This window comes from Protopterus annectens, chromosome 12.part0 (assembly GCF_019279795.1).
Source record: "Protopterus annectens isolate FY-2018-M chromosome 12.part0, PAN1.0, whole genome shotgun sequence".
Classification (NCBI taxonomy): domain Eukaryota; kingdom Metazoa; phylum Chordata; order Ceratodontiformes; family Protopteridae; genus Protopterus; species Protopterus annectens.
The window spans coordinates 142,253,413-142,266,220 of record NC_056746.1 but is presented as its reverse complement, the minus strand read 5'-3'; positions in this window follow the sequence as shown (position 1 = coordinate 142,266,220).

Below are 12,808 nucleotides of genomic sequence, written 5' to 3'. Positions count from 1 at the left end.
TCTGTGTTATTGTTTCTCATTTACATGATGCTTCCATGGTTTTGCATATGAGACTAGTCAGACTTATGGGTCTATAATTACCCAGTTCAGTAGATGGCCCTTCTTGTGCAGAGGGAAAATAGCTGCAGTCCTCCATTTGCTTAGCATGAAGCCTGTCTGGAGGCTATTGTTAAATAGTGATTCTGATGGTTTCATATAGGTTATGTGTCACCAACATTTTTGAATAAACCTTTATTGCATAAGAAAGACAACAATGGCATAGTGGATTTAAATGGCTGCTGTCATGTATTTACTGCAAATTAAATGCCAATTAGTGTGCCTTTGTCTATCAGGGACACAGAAGAGATCCCAGGGGTAAACCTACGATCTCCCATCCACTCATCAAGATTTCTCTTGAATAGGGTCAGTGAGGGGCTCTGTCTAACATGGATTGGGATTTTGTTCCAGAGGGAGGGGAGCCTCTGGGATATGAATCTGTCCTTCCAGCATGTCCTATTTATTTCTGTGCTGAAGTTTAAGTCCCTGGAGCATGTAGCTCTAAGGGATTTGGATTTCCTGAGGTGGAGCATGTCCATTAATTCTGGGTTGGACATGGCTTTATACGTCAGTCATAGATCGCCTCTGAGTAGGCGGTAAGCAACTGAGTAGAGCTGGAGATTCTTTAGCTGAACTGCATAGGGCATCTGTTTGAGCCCCTTGATCCTCTTGGTGAGGTACTTTTGGGGTCTCTCCAGTTGTTGCAGGTGTTGGGTAAGGTACATCCCAAATGGGGCATTGTATTCAGTTATGGGCTTGATGAGTGATGAGTAGATGGGCACACCCTTTTGTAAATAGGTGGGCTATATAGAATGTCTTTCTAACCACTTTGGCAACGTGATTGTCAAAGGAGAGATTACTATCTACTTGGGTCCCCAAATCCCTAATTACTTCTTCCGTACCTAATGGATTACCATCTATGTGGTAATTTGTGGGCACTTTGTTTTTCCCCAAGGGGATGACTATGCACTTTTTGGCATTTAGCTTTAGGCCATGGCTCTGGCACCAGTTATCCATCTCTGTGAGACCCTTTTGGAGGATGCTTGTGTCAGCCGGAGAGTCGATTATGGCACCCAGTTTGCAGTCATCTGTGAACTTGGTCAGCCATAGACCTCCCGTGTTAGCCTGTACCTCAGAGAAGTATATACCAAACAAGAGAGGTCCCAGGACTGAGCCTTGTGGGATGCCACTTGTAACTGGTTTAGAGTCTGACATGGCACCTGCAATTCTGACCATGTGGGTTCTATCCCTGAGCCAGTTTGCAACCCATCTTGTGACATAGGGGTTGATATTTAAGCTGGTGAGCTTATTTATGATGCCCAAGTGGGGTATTGTGTCAAAGGCTTTTGCGAGGTCCAAGTAGGCTGTGTGGACTACCTACCCTTCATCTATGGCCTTGGTAACTGTCTCAAAGATGTCGACCAGGTTCAAGAGGCAAGATCTGCCCTTAACAAAGCCGAATTGGGTAGGATCCAGTGTCTGGATGTTCCCAATATCTTTATGAGTTCCATGATGATACGCTCCATAGCTTTGCAGACCAGACTAGTCAGGTTTATAGGGCGATAGTTTCTAGGGTCCGTTGTGGCACCACCATTGTGAAGCAAGACCACTGTTGCTGTACACTATTCCTTGGGTACATATCATGTAGTAAGACGGAGATTGAACAGTGACTTTATGTGAGGGTTCAGTTCTTCTTGGAGCTCATGTAAGATGCAGCCTGGGACACTGTCTGGTCCCACTGATGCTGTGTTTTTTGCTTTGGAGAGGGCAGTTCTCACCTGTGCATCTGTGATGTCAGGGAGGCTACATTCTGTTGGGATAGACATTTGCTCTTTTGGGGGGGGGGCGTTTGCACTGAACCTGTCTGCCAGGATGTTGGCAATGTCTGTGGGATCAGTGTAATTTTTGTCGTTTTGCACTAACTCAGAGCATATCTGGGAGATGCCACCCAGATTTCTGACATAACTAAAGAAGGCCTTGTGATTATCTTTAGCGTCTTGTGCAATTTTTCTTTCGAAGCTCGCCTTAGATGATTTTGTGAGGGATCATAGTTTCTTGCTAGTACTGATTGGAGATGCCTTCCCTTTTTGAGATTTTGCTCTATCATGTAGTAGCTTTCTCCTTCTTTTGTATAGCTTATTTATGGCCGGGGTCCACCAGACAGGTCTCCTGCCTTTGGAGGAGTGAGTCTTGTTTTTATTTGGGATAGCACGATCCATGCATTCCTGTAGGTGTCCATAGAATACGTTTGTAAAGGATTCTGTGGTTTGGGCAGTATTTTCCACTGGCCTGGGGGCTTTGAAGGATTCTACCTCGGTTTTGAGAAGTGTGAAATTTGCTTTTGAGAAATTCTTCACCGTGGTTTCCTTGGCTGGGGTTGGGGATGGGATATGGATGTCCAGTGAGATTAATTTGTGGTCTGATCTTACCAATGAGGGGCATACCTCTGGTGTGGAACATAGAGTCCCCGTGTTGGTGATGACCAGGTCCAATATGTTTTCCCCTCTTGTGGGAGTGGTGACCAGTTGTTTCATAGCATTTGAGTTTATAAATTCTAGGATCCATTGGGTGAGGGTGTTGGGGCTTGAGTAGTTTTCCCAGTCAATGTTTGGGTAGTTGAAGTCACCCAATATTATTGTGTTTGGAGAGACCTTCATATTCTCCAGTGTTCTCAGGAAAGCTGAGTGGGGTTTCTGAGTTTGGGAGGGTGGTCTGTAGCAGGCTACAAACTGAAAGGCAGTTTTGTCCACTGTTAGTTGCACATTGACTTTGGAGGAGTGAGTCATGGTTTTATTTGGGATAGCATGATCCATGCATTCCTGTAGGTGTCCATAGAATGCATTTGTAAAGGATTCTGCGGTTTGGCCAGTATTTTCCACTGGCCCGGGGGCTTTGAAGGATTCTACCTTGGTTTTGAGAAGTGTGAAATTTGCTTTTGAGAAATTCTTCACCGTGGTTTCCTTGGCTGGGGGTGGGGACGGGATATGGATGTCCAGTGAGATTAATTTATGGTCTGATCTTACCAATGAGGGGCATACCTCTGGTGTGGAACATAGAGTCCCCGTGTTGGTGATGACCAGGTCCAATATGTTTTCCCCTCTTGTGGGAGTGGTGACCAGTTGTTCCATAGCATTTGAGTCTATAAATTCTAGGAACCGTTGGGCGAGGGTGTTGGGGCTTGAGTAGTTTTCCCAGTCAATGTTTGGGTAGTTGAAGTCACCCAATATTATTGTGTTTGGAGAGACCTTGATATTCTCCAGTGTTCTCAGGAAAGCCGAGTGGGGTTCCTGAGTTTGGGAGGGTGGTCTGTAGCAGGCTACAAACTGAAAGGCAGTTTTGCCCACTGTTAGTTGCACATTGATGGTCTCCGATGCCTCGTGCAGTGCCACTAACCTGGAGGTGTGGGTATCTCTGATGAATATGAATACTCCCCCTCCTTTTGTGGTTCGGTCTGAGTTTTGGGGCCGAAAAGCACGATATGAGGTATAACCTGGTAGTGCTGGAGTGCTCTCAGGAGCCTTGAGACAGGTTTCTATTACTGCACAGATATCGATATTCTCCATACTGAGGAGAGCCTCGAATGCGTGCAGCTTGAGCTTTAGACTTCTGGCATTGAGCAGCATTACCCTTAGTTTTTTTCCCTTGTGTTGTCTATGGAGGTGGGTTTGTCTTTTGAGCCTTGCCTAAAAAAGGCACTATGTGGGTGGCAAGAGCCTTAGCCAGTATTCGAAAGCCCAGGGGTGACAAGTGCAAGCCATCCCTAGCGAAGCAACGTGGCTTGTCGAGCATGTCATCCCAGGCTGATAGACACTGGATCCCCTTTGAATGACACCAATACTTTAGCCAGTTGTTAAAATTTATCATTTTGTCTTTATACTGTGGCATCATTCTGGGTGAGGGCAAGATGCTACTCAAGGTCAGGGTCATACCGGTCTGGGCTACATGATCAGAGAGCTCCTCTATGTCTCTTTTCATGTTGCCCAGGGAGGTACGTCTCAGGTCATTCACACCAGCATGGACAATGACGGAGTCATATTTCTACTTGCTTTGGGGTGACCTGAGTGCTTGTGTTATGTGGCAGATCCTGGCACCCGACAGGCAGCTTACAGTGACCTTCTCTTTGTTCAGTCTGGTGAGTGGGACGTCAGTGTGTCTGACAATAGAGTCACCTATTACAAGTGTGTTGTTTGGCCTTAAGGGCTGTGACTGTGTGGCACACTGACTTCGTGAACTATGTGGTACATGGGTATTGTTGTGGGGTAGCGGTTGCTTGGATGTCTGCTTTGGAGGTCTCTGATTCTTTGGCAGATTTTTATTTAGAGCCTCCGAGTATGTTTTTGTGTGTTTATGTGTTTGGTTTGCTGATGCGATAGGTCTATGTGAGACTGGATTTGTGGTGTGTGTGGTTACCTTCTCCTCCTGACTGACTGTGCCAGTACTGGGTTGAAAGAGCTCAGCCTCCAGTTTGGCTATATAGTTGCATCTCTCACATATATTTGCACTTGTTGGGAGGAGGAGAGGGTGGACTGTGTCAATAAGGCAGTTGTAACATTGCCTCAAGATTCCCAGATTCACCAGCTGGACTGGAGAGTAAACCCAAAACCAACTTTTGGACATGCCAGAATAGTACAAGGGACTTCTTTTTGACTGATCAGAAAGGACCAATAGGGAGCCAAGTACATATAAGGAGTATAAGAGGGTGTAGTGCTTTAGTTTATTAGTATTTACTTATAAGATTACATATAAGAGCAGGTGCAGGGCTTTAGAATGAAAATAGAGTGCTTACTTTGAGATTTAGAACAGTTCTAAGGGAAAAAGTGAAGAGCAGACTTTGTGGAGCTGGGAATAGTTTAAACCTGTTTAAGCGGTGCTGCCCGATGCTGCGCTATGCGCAAAACCATGCAAATGTGGGTTTTAAAGCAGGGAAACTGAAAGAGATAGGAATTGACCCAAAACGGCCAATAAGCTACTAGTTTCTGGGCTGAGACCACTCCTCCAGGGACAGATAGGCTGCTCAAAGCTCCCCACTCTCACTGGTGAAGAGAGAAGCTTCCTCCTATCCAAGTAAGGATATGGGCAACACAGGAACCTATACCACAGTCTGGAATTCAGCAAAGCCTGAAATCTGGACTAATCTAGTTCAGTAAGGCGGGAAAAAGAATATTTTTTTGTTTTTAATCTCCTTATCTATACCAGAAGTGGAGATGGCAAAAATATGAAAAACAAGTGGGGGAAAACAATACAGGAATTTCCTTCTCAACCCTAGTAAGATCACCGTTGCAGGTCCCCCTCTTCCCTTTTCGACCCTTTATACCTACATGACCTGTCCCAGTAAACCTGCCTGCCCCTAGTTATGTTCCCCATTTACTTCAATCTGTCCCACTTCAGACAAATTAGCCTGGCTACTATAGTGCTGGCCTGTTTGTATTTCCTGCAAGTGTAAAATAAAAACATGTTACAACATAACTGGTGTGTCAGTGTGCTTTACTGAGTCCCATTAATTAGAGTTATCACATTATGTATTTTTGTCGTCTGTTGTATCACAAGAAAAAAATGTTATACTTTGCTTTAATTTGCTTTGTTTATTAGAACTAGCACATGATGTATTATTGTCATATTATAACGTATTCGTATGATGCATTGTTTTTAAAAAAATGAGTGATCTGTCATTTTCATTCAGTTGCTGCGGCTTTACTCATTTGCAAAGAGGAGCTGCGTATAGGTTGATGCAGGGCATGGGCAGGATTTGCTGTTCTCCACAATAGCAATCTAGCTTTATGAAGGGAATTAGTAAATCTAGAAAGAGCAAAATGAAATATGATGAGAAAAGTCATAGTGCTATGCCTACATTTTAGCATGTGAGAGGTATGCCCATGTTTTGTGCAAACTCCAAGGACGCAGCAACTACTGCTAGTATCACAGGCAGTAGTTACTCATAGCATGCAGTAGCAACTGAAACGCAAGTAGCGTAACTGACAATTATGCTTGTTGTGCATTTATGACCCTTTGTTTTGGTTACTACCACATGCTGTAAGTAACAAATTAGGCCACTCATTCACATAAAATATTTTAGAACATGCTTATGTCACTGAGAGACCTAATATAAACATTTAGAGAAAACAAAGAATGAGGCCTGGATTGAACTAATATAAATGCATGTTCAGACATGCATACCCATGAATTAGATTCCCACTGACATGACTCTGTCCTGCATTGGCTACATATGTCTCACTGCTACATGCCATCAGAGATTTCCAGATTTCATATCCTTAACACTACAACTTTTTGACCATTCATTACAGGTTAAGCTGTACACGTTAACATTCTAAGTCTTGCAAGAACCAGATACTTAACTACACAGATGGTGGAGCATTGGAGGGGGGTGAGTACAACACACAAATTGAATTCCAAAGTGTATTCTCCCCATCTCAAGAAGGCTGCAACGGGCACATCACAATGTAATGTGGTCCACAGTCTGAACTGTTCAGATGATACAAAGTGAGCCAAAGGAAGGAAGGAAACAACGAAAAGAAAGCAAACTGAAACCAGAAACCTCCGATCTCTGGGCCCACCACAGTTACCCACATTACCTGCACTGTGTGCCTTACAGGCTGCTTTAAGGAGAATATCAATAATCATGCAGAATATTATATCCATAAAGTAGCAGAAGGTATTCTAAGAACTAAAGCAAAATGGGAATGGAGAAAGGAGATTCTGCCAATAGGGATGACTGCAATTAGGTATACAGACAATAGGCAAGAGGGTGCCAGAATTTATTGGAGAAAACTGGCAAAAGAAGCAAGGTATTGGGAGCAAATAACTACAGAGATGATAGAATGGGAGGACACCAAGAATTTATTTGCACTGCAGGTTACAGATTGCCTTCCCTATCAGGGATTGATAGAGTATAGGCAAAGAGAAATAAATAGGGGGGGGGTCCTAAATGAAAGACCAGAGTTTTAAATTGTATCTTGAATACAAGGTGCCATTAAAAAAGGAATAATTAGTAGAGTTTATAAAATATTGCATGATAATTATAAGCATCAATCAGAGGAGATTAGAAAGGATTGGAAAGAGAGACTGGATAAGCAATTTACCAAGAAACAATGGTAGGATATATGTATGTCTCCCAAATATGCAACAAAGTCTAGAAGATTTAGGATTTTTGCCCGGAGACGTTTACATAGATATTTTTATACCCCAAGTAGACTCCAGAGAATTTTTCCTCAGACAGACAGTAAATGTTGGAGGTGTGAAGGGGGAGAAAGAAGTAATTGGGAACATATTTTCTGGGAGTGCAGTGAGATGGTGGACTTTAATGATTCCCTGCAGGATGCACTGCCGGAGATGCTGGGTGGGCAGATTGATCTGACGAGGGAGATGATTTTTCTGAGCTATGATACAGAATCAGAATTTCCTAGACATGGTAAGGCCTTGTTGTGTCTAATAATGGTGGCTGCCAAAAAAGCAATTACTAGAAAATGGAAATCAAAATCTAAACCAACTATATTGGTAAGTAGTGAATATAGTAACAGATAAAACAACTGGAACTGAGATCTTTAGAAAAGGATAGGAGCAAACTGCATAGGAAAAATGGGAAATGTGGGAATGATACATACAAGGGAGGAATGAGGTTTAAAAGGCAACAGGACTGAAATGAGCTATGTAATGTTCGAGTGAGAAAGATTGGGTAGATTATAAGTGATGTATAATGTTTGCAACTGGGAGTGTGTGAGTATGGTTTGTGATGTAAAATGCTTGCATTTAGGATTGTGTCAGTGTAGTTTGTTTTCATTTATATAAATGTATGATTGCCTATGTAGTAAGTGATGGTTTAATAAAGATGTTTCTTTTTTAACAAAAAAAAAAAAAAAAAAAGAGAAAGATGAGTGATCAGCAAAGATTCTTTTACTACAAATGCTTTGGGGTGTTTACAGGTTTTAACAAGCCTATTTTCATTCATATGGCAGTATCTCCAACTTTTATTTGTAGTGCCTGGAGTGGAAAGATTACAGTCCAAAATTGGGAAAATGATAAACTTGTAAGGCACTTCCCTAGCACAAGACCAGATCTTAACACTTAAAGAACTTCACTCTGCCATTGTGGCAAAACAAAGTGTCGACAGTTTTTAAAAACAGTTCATTGTACAGAGGAATACTTTGTTTCCGTTTGCTGTACCTCTCAACTGTCCCTGATTTTGTCTCATAATTTTGCCCTGCCCCTTGTAAAATTTTTGATTTTCTGGTACATCACTGAGGATTACAGTCGCTCAGTGAAGACAGTCATTTGAATTTCATACTTATTTAGAAAATGCACGTTGATGCAAAACTTGTTCTAGTCAGTTCTGTTCACTGTTTGCATGAATTAGAGCACTATTTAAAAAACTGTCCCTGAATTTCATTCATTGCCACCTCCCACAATTTTTTGGATTTGTCCAGAATTCTTAATTAAAAAAGTAGAGGTATGTGCTTTTAGGGTATACACTAGACAATCTCGAAGTACTGAAATGTCAAATTTCAGTACTTCCAGACCGAATAGTGGAAAGTGCAGTTACCCGAAACTGCAGTATGCTGAATGCGGAAGTGTCAAAACCGCCGCTATTGTGGTGTCGCGTTCGTGACATGTGGTGCGGTTTATGGATTTATCTGGGGTTTCAGGTAAGTGTTTTGTGTTTGAGGATATTGGGTAGGGATTTTAGTGTGTGTGAGTGTGTGCGGTGGTGTGTTTTGTGTGTTTGTGTGTTTATTGCAACCTCAGAGTTAGAATATATAAGTAGGGGGGTTGTGGGGGGTGCAGCCCCCAACATGGGGGTGTAGGGGGGGCTTGCTTATAGGTAGGTTAGGTGTGTTTGTGTGTGTTGTTATGTTTGTTTAGTTAGGTAGGTGTATGTGTGTGTGATTATGTGCTGGTTTGTGTGTCTGTGTGAATGGTCGCGGTTGTGGTATTTGTGATTATGGGTTTTCGTGTATGTGGGTTTTCTACTATTCAGTCTCAAAATACTGAAATTCGACATTTCAGTATTTCTAGATTGTATAGTGAATCCACTTTTAGGTGGTTAACAGTGCTTGCTACGTGTTTTACTGGATTTCAAAAGCTGTTAAAAGCCTTTGCATTCCTAAACCTTTTTTCCTGTAACTTGTATATGGAGCAGATGAAACTCCATGCACTGAAAAGAATTATAATTGCGTCATAGGTTCATAGGTAGGTACTAGGCTATTGGCCCTAGGGCCTATACAAGCCTAGCCATAAAGGTTCCCTGGCTTTCGCCACCCAAGAAAATTATTTTCCTGTGCCCCTGTCAAGCAGAACCACAGAAGTGATCCCCGGGGTGAATTTCCTATTACCCATCTAATCATCAAGATTTTTTCTTGAAGAGTGCTAATGAGGAGCTCTGGGCAGCCACGGTGGTGCAGCGGTTAGCACTGCAGCCTCACAGCAAGAGGTTTTCCAGTTCGATTCTTAGCTGGGGTGCCTTCTGTGTGGAGTCTGCATGTCCTCCCTGTGTTCGCGTGGGCTTCCTCCGGGTGCTCTGGTTTCCTCCCACATCCCAAAGACATGCAGTAGGTGGACTGGACACTCTAAATTGGCCCTAGGTGTGAGTGTGCGCATGTGTGTGCCTTCTGTGGAAGGTTCGGCACTGGGCTGGCAACTCAACACCGTAAAACACCACTACCAATCATGAGCAGACAGATGATCCACTGTGGCGACCCCTAACCGGGAAAAGCTGAAAGAAGAAGAAGAAGTGCTAATGAGGAGCTCTGTTTGAAATAGATAGGTAGTCTGTTCCAGAATATGGGAAGTCTCTGGGACAGGAATCTATCTCTCCAGCATGTTCTGTTTATTGTGGTGACAAGGTTTACGTCCCTAGAGCATGTAGCTCCAAGGGATTGGGATTTCTTTAAGTGGAGTATGTCCAACAGCTCTGGGTTTGACATAGCTTTGTATGTTAGACAGAGATCGCCTCTGAGTAGGCGATATGTGATGGAGTAAAGCTGGAGTTTTTTGAGTCGGTCTGCGTAAGGCATCTGTTTGAGGCCAGTAATCCTCTTTGTGAGGTATTTTTGCAGCCTTTCCAGTTGTTGTAGATGTCTTGTGAGGTACATACCAAAATCGGTGTTGTACTCTATAATGTGTCTAATGAGTGATTAGTAGAGGGGAACAATGACCTCTTTTTTTCTGGATGAGAAACCTTTTGTGATGAGGTGTGCCACGTAGAAGGATTTCCTGACCACTGTGGCAATGTGATTTTCAAAGGAGAGACTACTGTCCACCTGTGTCCCAAGTTCACTTATCACACTTTCGGTGTTAAGTAGACTACCGCCTGTGTGGTCGTTCATGGGTACAGAATTTTTACCAAAGGAGATGACAATGCAATTTTTGGCATTGAGCTTGAGACCATGGCTTTGATACCAAGCATCTGTCTCAGTGAGGCTCTTTTGTAGGATGTCCACATCATTAGGAGTTTCAATTATGTCTCCTCATTTGTAGTCATCTGCAAATTTAGTTAGCCAAAGACCTTCTGTGTTAGTCTGTACTTCAGAGAAGTAGATACCAAACAGGAGAGGACCCCGGACTGAGCCCTGTGGTACTCCACTTGTCACTGGTCTGAAGTCTGATTTGGGGGTTGGGAGGGCGGCCTAATGGTTAAGGTATTTGCCTTACAAACACAAGGTGCAGGGTTTGAGTCTCACAAGGGATAATTGGCTAGGCTTAAAATGGTTCGCAAGGGCAGTTAGCTTAGTACTAATCTATGAGCCTATGAGCCTATGAGTCTGCTACTTTCACAGTGTGGGTTCTGTCAGTAAGCCAGTTGGCAACCCATCTTGTGACATAGGGATTTATACCTAGTTTAGTGAGTTTATCTATAACTCCAGAGTGGGGGATGGTCTTGAACGCATTGGCGAGATCTAGATAGGCTGTGTGAGCCACTGTACCCTCATCTATGGCTTTGGTGACTACTTCAAAGAAGTCAATCCGGTTTAGGAGATATGATCTGCCTTTTACAAACCTGAACTGTGTGGGATCCAGAGTTTGGAGATCTGCAATGTCTTTGTTTATGAGTTCCATGATGATATGTTCCATGGCCTTGCAGACCAGGCTCATCAGGCTAATGGGGCAGTAGTTCCCAGGGTCTGTTGTGGCCCCCCCTTTGTGGAGTGGGATAACTGTCATGGTGTGCCATTCAATGGGCACAAAGCCTGAGGTGATGCTATGACTGAACATGGTACTTAGATGGGGTGCCAGTTCATTCTATAGTTCATGTAGAAGGCAGCCTAGATGTTGTCAGGTCCCATGGATGCTGTGTTCTTGGCTTTGGAGAGTGAGGTTTTTATCTGTGCAGCCGTGATTACAGGAACTTTGCATTCTTCCGGTGTAAAGATGAGCCCTTTAGGGGGTGAGAGGGGGGTAAAGTTAGCACTGAACCTATCTGCCAGGATGTTGGCAATATCAGTTGGTTCTGTATATTTAGTGTAATTGTGCTGTAACTCAGAGCAGATCTGAGTATTGCCATTGAGATTCTTGACATAGCTATAGAATGCTTTGTGGTTGTCTTTAGAATCAGTGGCGATTTTGTTTTCATAACTAGCTTTGGAGGATTTTATGAGGATCTCAGCTTCTTACTGAGGCTGACCAGGGAGTTCCTTCCAATCGTGGGATTTTACTCTTTTTTGCAACAGTTTCTTTCTTCTGTTGTAGAGTTTGTTTATGGCAGAAGACCACCAGATTGGCTTCCTTTTTTTGGAGGACAGAATCTTGGTTCTGTTAGGGATAGCATGATCCATGCTCTCGTGTAAATGTTTGTAAAGTGCATTTGTGTAGGATTCAGCAGTCGTACCTCTATTGCCCATCTGCATGGGTGTCGTGAAGTTTGCTACTTCTGTCTTAAGTGTGAAGTTGGCTTTGGAGAATTTTTTTACGTTGTTTTCCTAATGGAGGATGAGAGCAGGATCTGGATGTCTAGGGTGATTAGCTTGTGGTCGGATCTGATCAACAAGGAGCTGACCTCTGGTGTGGAACACCGGTCACCCATGTTGGTGATGACCAGGTCTAGGATATTGCTGCCACTGGTGGGGGTGTGGATAAGTTGATCCAAGGCGTTAGAATTGATGATTTCCGGAAAACGTTGAGCAAAAGGGTTGGTACACGAGTAGCTTTCCCAGTTAATGGTAGGGTAGTTTAAATCACCCATTATTAGAGTGTTGGGCTGTACCTTAATATTTTCCAGTGTATCAACAAAAGAGGAGTGGAAATCCTGGGGCATGGTGAGGGGTCTGTAGCAAGCTACAGTGTGGATTGCAGTTTCATCCAGAGTTAGTTGAACTTGGATAATCTCGGATGCATTATGCTGAGCAACTAGCCTGGAGGTGTGGATATCCTTAAAGTATATGGACACGCCTCCATCTTTAGTGTTTCGGTCCAGGTTTGGTGGCCGAAAGGTGTGGTATGAATTATAGCCTGGTAATGCAGGGGTGCTCTCTAGAGCTTTGAACCAGGTCTCTGTCACTGCACAGATGTCAATGTTCTCCATTTTAAGGAGTGCCTCGAGTGAGTGCATTTGAAGTTTAGACTTCTAGAATTGAGTAGCATTACCCTCAGATTTTGCTTGCTTGTACCTGTTATGGTAGTGAATTTGTCATTTGAACCTTGCCTAAAAAGGTACTATAGGGGTGGCAGGAGCCTTTGCCAGTATCTGGAATCCCATGGGCGACAAGTGCAGGCCATCTCTGGCAAAGCAGCGTGGGTTGTCGATCATATCATAATCCTTATGTGC